The sequence below is a fragment of the Cetorhinus maximus genome, unplaced genomic scaffold, assembly GCF_964194155.1.
Source record: "Cetorhinus maximus unplaced genomic scaffold, sCetMax3.hap1.1 HAP1_SCAFFOLD_3449, whole genome shotgun sequence".
Lineage (NCBI taxonomy): Eukaryota > Metazoa > Chordata > Chondrichthyes > Lamniformes > Cetorhinidae > Cetorhinus > Cetorhinus maximus.
Window position 1 is genome coordinate 12,501 of NW_027599361.1, and position 7,500 is coordinate 20,000.

The window sequence follows — 7,500 nt, forward strand, 5'->3', positions numbered from 1 at the left end:
GGTTAACCAGTTAGCAGGCAGAGCAGCCGGCCGGTAATTAGAGCCGCCCGCCCGCCCGCTAATAAGGGTGCAGTTTGGTGCAGAACAGCCCATCAGCTTCCAGGGGCTAAGGACATGTGGGTAAATGGTGAACCAGTTAGCAGGCAGGGCAGCCGGCCGGCCGGTAATTAGAGCCGGCCGCCTGTCCGCCCGCTAATAAGGGTGCAGTATGGTGCAGAACAGCCCATCAGTTTCAAGGGGCTAAGTACATGTGGGTAAATGGTTAACCAGTTAGCAGGCAGGGCAGCCGGCCGGCCGGTAATTAGAGCCGTCCGCCTGTCCGCCCGCTAATAAGGGTGCAGTTAGGTGCAGAACAGCCCCTCTGTTTCCAGGGGCTAAGTACATGTGGGTCAATGGTTAACCAGTTAGCAGGCAATGCAGCCGGCCGGCAATTACAGCCGCCCGCCCGCTAATCAGGGTGCAGTTAGGTGCAGAACAGCCCATCAGCTTCCAGGGGCTAAGGACATGTGGGTAAATGGTTAACCAGTCAGCAGGCAGAGCAGCCGGCCGGCAATTAGAGCCGCCCGCCCGCTAATCAGGGTGCAGATAGGTGCAGAACAGCCCATCATTTTCCAGGGGCTAAGTACATGTGGGTAAATGGTTAACCAGTTAGCAGGCAGGGCAGCCGGCCGGCCGGTAATTAGAGCCGCCCGCCCGGTGATAAGGGTGCAGTTAGGTGCCGGCCAGCCCAGCAGCTCCAGGGGCTATGTACATGTGGGTAAATGGTGAACCAGTTAGCAGGCAGGGCAGCCGGCCGGCCGGTAATTAGAGCCGCCCGCCCGGTGATAAGGGTGCAGTTAGGTGCCGGCCAGCCCAGCAGCTCCAGGGGCTAAGTACATGCGGGTAAATGGTTAACCAGTTAGCAGGCAGGGCAGCCGGCCGGCAATTAGAGCCGCCCGCCCGCTAATCAGGGTGCAGTTCGGTGCAGAACAGCCCATCAGCTCCAGGGGCTAAGTACATGTGGGTAAATGGTTAACCAGTTAGCAGGCAGGGCAGCCGGCCGGTAATTAGAGCCGACCTCCCGGCCATTACGGGTGCAGTTAGGTGCCGACCAGCCCAGCAGCTCCAGGGGCTAAGTACATGTGGGTAAATGATTAACCAGTTAGCAGGCAGGGCAGCCGGCCGGTAATTAGAGCCGACCTCCCGGCCATAGGGCTGCAGTTAGGTGCCGACCAGCCCAGCAGCTCCAGGGGCTAAGTACATGTGGGTAAATGATGAACCAGTTAGCAGGCAGGGCAGCCGGCCGCTAATTACAGCCGCCCGCCCGCTAGTAAGGGTGCAGTTAGGTGCAGGACAGCCCATCAGTTTCCAGGGGCTAAGTACATGTGGGTAAATGGTTAACCAGTTAGCAAGGCAGGGCAGCCGGCCGGCCGGTAATTAGAGCCGGCCGCCTGTCCGCCCGCTAGTAAGGGTGCAGTTAGGTGCAGAACAGCCCATCAGTTTCCAGGGGCTAAGTACATGTGGGTAAAAGGTTAACCAGTTAGCAGGCAGGGCAGCCGGCCGGTAATTACAGCCGCCCGCCCGCTAATAAGGGTGCAGTTAGGTGCAGAACAGCCCATCAGTTTCCAGGGGCTAAGTACATGTGGGTAAATGGTTAACCAGTTAGCAAGGCAGGGCAGCCGGCCGGCCGGTAATTAGAGCCGGCCGCCTGTCCGCCCGCCAGTAAGGGTGCAGTGAGTTGCAGAACAGCCCATCAGTTTCCAGGGGCTAAGTACATGTGGGTAAATGGTTAACCAGTTAGCAGGCAGCGCAGCCGGCCGGGAATTACAGCCGGCCGCCTGTCCGCCCGCTAATAAGGGTGCAGTTAGGTGCAGGACAGCCCATCAGTTTCCAGGGGCTAAGTACATGTGGGTCAATGGTGAACCAGTTAGCAGGCAGAGCAGCCGGCCGGCAATTAGAGCCGCCCGCCCGCTAATCAGGGTGCAGTTAGGTGCAGGACAGCCCATCAGTTTCCAGGGGCTAAGTACATGTGGGTAAATGGTTAACCAGTTAGCAGGCAGGGCAGCCGGCCGGCCGGTAATTAGAGCCGGCCGCCTGTCCGCCCACTAATAAGGGTGCAGTTAGGTGCAGAACAGCCCATCAGTTTCCAGGGGCTAAGTACATGTGGGTAAATGGTTAACCAGCTAGCAAGGCAGGGCAGCCGGCCGGCCGGTAATTAGAGCCGGCCGCCTGTCCGCCCGCTAATAAGGGTGCAGTTAGGTGCAGGACAGCCCATCAGTTTCCAGGGGCTAAGTACATGTGGGTAAATGGTTAACCAGTTAGCAGGCAGGGCAGCCGGCCGGTAATTACAGCCGCCCGCCCGCTAATAAGGGTGCAGTTAGGTGCAGAACAGCCCATCAGCTTCCAGGGGCTAAGGACATGTGGGTAAATGGTGAACCAGTTAGCAGGCAGGGCAGCCGGCCGGCCGGTAATTAGAGCCGGCCGCCTGTCCGCCCGCTAATAAGGGTGCAGTTAGGTGCAGAACAGCCCATCAGTTTCCAGGGGCTAAGTACATGTGGGTAAATGGTTAACCAGTTAGCAGGCAGGGCAGCCGGCCGGCCGGTAATTAGAGCCGGCCGCCTGTCCGCCCGCTAATAAGGGTGCAGTTAGGTGCAGAACAGCCCCTCTGTTTCCAGGGGCTAAGTACATGTGGGTCAATGGTTAACCAGTTAGCAGGCAGAGCAGCCGGCCGGCAATTAAAGCCGCCCGCCCGCTAATCAGGGTGCAGTTAGGTGCAGAACAGCCCATCAGTATCCAGGGGCTAAGTACATGTGGGTAAAGGGTTTACCAGTTAGCAGGCAGGGCAGCCGGCCGGCCGGCAATTAGTGCCGACCTCCCGGCAACAAGGGTGCAGTTAGGTCGCCGACCAGCCCAGCAGCTCCAGGGGCTAAGTATATGTGAGTAAATGGTTGACCAGTTAAGCAGGCATGGCAGCCGGCCGGTAAGCGGAGCGTCCCGCCCCGTAATACGGGTGCAGTTAGCTGCAGAACACACCGGCAGGTCCAGGGACGAAGTAGTGGACGGGGAAACGGTTAACCAGTTAACAGGCAGGGCAGCCGTACGGGCAGTAGAGCCGCCCGCCCCGTAATACGGGTGCAGTTCGCGGCAGACCAGCCCCGCAGCTCAAAAGTCTAAGTGGAGAACGGGGAACCGGTTGACCGGTGAGCCGAAGCATGCCAGCAGGCAGGGAAGGTGCAAAAAGGGCCGATAAGACCGAACCGGCACGAGTAACAGGCTGCCGGGGGCGGGTTCCCAGCAAACCAGGTGAGGGGGCGTGGCCGGAGGCCGCGCAGGAGAGCCGCCCGCCCGTGAGTACGGTTAGAGGCAGCAGCGGGCTTCCCCAGCAGGGCAGAAGCCGAAGTGCAGGGAGCGAAATGGTTAACCAGCGAGCAGGCAGCATTCCGGCAGGGCTGGAGGGCGAAAAACGGCGTAAAATAACGGACCGGCAGGAGGAAATGGCTGCCGGGGGGCGGACCCAGAGCCCCCACGTGAGGGGGCGGTTCGGGTGGCAGAGCCGCGCATGCGCGGTTGGAAAACGCGTCACGTCGGAGCAGGGTGAAATCATTAACCAGTCGGCCGCTTCGGCGTCGGCTGGCCGGGCCGAGGAGGGTCGGACCGGGGAAAGGTTCCCGGTTTCGTGTCCGTCGGGTGGTCCCGAGTGCGGCAGGAAAAAATCCGGAATCCTGGGAGCCTTTTTTAAAAAAGAACCGGTCCGGGATGGGGTCGGATTTGGAAGCGTTTGCGGGGCCTAGGTGCCTCTTCGTCGGCATGACTACCGGACGGTCACCCGCCGATCGGCATTTGCGATTTGTTGGCTGGGGAGGTTGGCGGGGTACCTGCAGAATAGTAGGAGGTGGCAAATCGAGAATCGGTCGACATCGCCAAGTGCCTTCTCGAGCCTCCAGGTCTGCAGGGACCGACCCAGGCTGCCCCCAAACCGACCGCGAGGCCGTGCCGGGCGGCCATTTTTGGCCATTTTCGGCATTTTTCGCGTCTTTCGGTAGGTCACGGAAAGCGGCGGCCTGAAGCCCGGGCGTGCCCGGGGAAGGCTCCCCTTCGCCCGCGGGACCGGATTTGCCCCGGAAACGTCCCGAAGCCGGCCGGGAAGGCGGTTTCGAGGGCGAAGCACCTCCGATTGCCTTCGCAAGGCCGGGGAAAGTGGCCCCTGGGCCCGGGAGAGCAAAATCCGTGCGAGGACGGAAGCCCATGAGGTCAGATCCGAGGCTCTTACCCGGCGCCCGGTGGGGGTATTCCCGCAAAGAGCAGCGAGTGCGCCCGGCGACGGGTCAAGTTGCAATTTCTGGCATGCCACTCCTGGAGCTGGTTCATGAGTTCCCCTCGGAAGTCCCGATGAGGAAAGGGCAAAATGGCGTTTTGCGGGCTTTGGGGCCTCTTCGTCGGTAGGACTACCGCCCGACCTTACGGTTGGAATTGTCGGCAGGGGAGGTTGGCGGGGTACCTGCAGAATAGTAGGAGGTGGCAAATCGAGAATCGGTCGACATCGCCAAAAACCTTCTCGAGCCTCCAGGTCTGCAGGGACCGACCCAGGCTGCCGCCAAACCGACCGACAGGCCCTGCCGGCGGCCATTTTTGGCCATTTTCGGCATTTTTCGCCTCTTTCGGCCGGGATGGAAAAGCGGCGGCCTGAAGCCCGGGCCTGCCCGGGGAGGCCTCCTAATCGCCCGGGGGACCGGATTTGCCCCGGTGAGAGCCCCGGAAACGTCCCGAAGCCGGCCGGGAAGGCGGCCAAGGACGAAGCACCTCGGATTGCATTGGCAGGCCGTGCAAAGTGGCCTCCGGGCCCGCGAGACAATGCAGGGTGCCCTCGGTGTGCCCCTGAGAAATGGTTAACCAAACGAAGGACAGTGCGCCTCGGATTGCATTGGCAGGCCGTGCAAAGGGGCCCCCGGGCCCGCGAGACGTTACAGATTGCCCTCGGTGAGCCCCTGAGAAATGGTTAACCAATTGGACTTAGTCTCTGGCGGAGAGACAAAGTGTTTTCACGAGAAATGGTTAACCAATTGGACTTCGTCTCTGGCAGAGAGGCAAAGTGTTTTCACGAGAAATGGTTAACCAATGAGGACAATGGACCTCGGGTTGCATTGGCAGGCCGGGCAAAGTGGCTCTTGGGCCCGCGAGAGCAAAATCCGTGCACAGACGGAAGTCCATGAGGTCAGATCCGAGGCCTTTACCCGGCACCCGGTGGGGGTATTCCCGCAGAGAGTAGCGAATCTGCCCGGCGACGGGTCAAGTTGCATTTTCTGGCATGCCACTCCTGGAGCTGGTTAATGAGTTCCCCTCGGAAGTCCCGATGAGGAAAGGGCAAAATGGCGTTTTGCGGGCTTTGGGGCCTCCTGGACGGTAGGACTACCGCCCGACCTTACGGTTGGAATTGTTGGCAGGGGAGGTTGGCGGGGTACCTGCAGAATAGTAGGAGGTGGCAAATCGAGAATCGGTCGACATCGCCAAAAACCTTCTCGAGCCTCCAGGTCTGCAGGGACCGACCCAGGCTGCCGCCAAACCGACCGACAGGCCCTGCCGGCGGCCATTTTTGGCCATTTTCGGCATTTTTCGCCTCTTTCGGCCGGGATGGAAAAGCGGCGGCCTGAAGCCCGGGCCTGCCCGGGGAGGCCTCCTAATCGCCCGGGGGACCGGATTTGCCCCGGTGAGAGCCCCCGAAACGTCCCGAAGCCGGCCGGGAAGGCGGCCAAGGGCGAAGCACCTCGGATTGCATTGGCAGGCCGTGCAAAGTGGCCTCCGGGCCCGCGAGACAGTGCAGGGTGCCCTCGGTGTGCCCCTGAGAAATGGTTAACCAAACGAAGGACAGTGCGCCTCGGATTGCATTGGCAGGCCGTGCAAAGGGGCCCCCGGGCCCGCGAGACGTTACAGATTGCCCTCGGTGTGCCACTGAGAAATGGTTAACCAATTGGACTTAGTCTCTGGCAGAGAGGCAAAGTGTTTTCACGAGAAATGGTTAACCAATTGGACTTAGTCTCTGGCAGAGAGGCAAAGTGTTTTCAAGAGAAATGGTTAACCAATTGGACTTAGTCTCTGGCAGAGAGGCAAAGTGTTTTCCAGAGAAATGGTTAACCAATTGGACTTAGTCTCTGGCGGAGAGACAAAGTGTTTTCAAGAGAAATGGTGAACCAATTGGACTTAGTCTCTGGCAGAGAGGCAAAGTGTTCTCACGAGAAATGGTTAACCAATTGGACTTAGTCTCTGGCAGAGAGGCAAAGTGTTTTCCTGAGAAATGGTTAACCAATTGGACTTAGTCTCTGGCAGAGAGGCAAAGTGTTTTCCAGAGAAATGGTTAACCAATTGGACTTAGTCTCTGGCGGAGAGACAAAGTGTTTTCACGAGAAATGGTTAACCAATTGGACTTAGTCTCTGGCGGAGAGACAAAGTGTTTTCAAGAGAAATGGTTAACCAAATGGACTTAGTCTCTGGCAGAGAGGCAAAGTGTTTTCAAGAGAAATGGTTAACCAATTGGACTTAGTCTCTGGCAGAGAGGCAAAGTGATTTCAAGAGAAATGGTTAACCAATTGGACTTGGTCTCTGAACGGCAGGCAAATTGTGGCCTTGAGAAATGATTAACCAATTGGACTTAGTCTCTGGCGGAGAGACAAAGTGTTTTCACGAGAAATGGTTAACCAATTGGACTTAGTCTCTGGCAGAGAGGCAAAGTGTTTTCCTGAGAAATGGTTAACCAATTGGACTTAGTCTCTGGCAGAGAGGCAAAGTGTTTTCCAGAGAAATGGTTAACCAATTGGACTTAGTCTCTGGCGGAGAGACAAAGTGTTTTCAAGAGAAATGGTGAACCAATTGGACTTAGTCTCTGGCAGAGAGGCAAAGTGTTCTCACGAGAAATGGTTAACCAATTGGACTTAGTCTCTGGCAGAGAGGCAAAGTGTTTTCCTGAGAAATGGTTAACCAATTGGACTTAGTCTCTGGCAGAGAGGCAAAGTGTTTTCCAGAGAAATGGTTAACCAATTGGACTTAGTCTCTGGCGGAGAGACAAAGTGTTTTCACGAGAAATGGTTAACCAATTGGACTTAGTCTCTGGCGGAGAGACAAAGTGTTTTCAAGAGAAATGGTTAACCAAATGGACTTCGTCTCTGGCAGAGAGGCAAAGTGTTTTCCAGAGAAATGGTTAACCAATTGGACTTAGTCTCTGGCGGAGAGACAAAGTGTTTTCACGAGAAATGGTTAACCAATTGGACTTAGTCTCTGGCGGAGAGACAAAGTGTTTTCAAGAGAAATGGTTAACCAAATGGACTTCGTCTCTGGCAGAGAGGCAAAGTGTTTTCAAGAGAAATGGTTAACCAATTGGACTTAGTCTCTGGCAGAGAGGCAAAGTGATTTCAAGAGAAATGGTTAACCAATTGGACTTGGTCTCTGAACGGCAGGCAAATTGTGGCCTTGAGAAATGATTAACCAATTGGACTTAGTCTCTGGCGGAGAGACAAAGTGTTTTCACGAGAA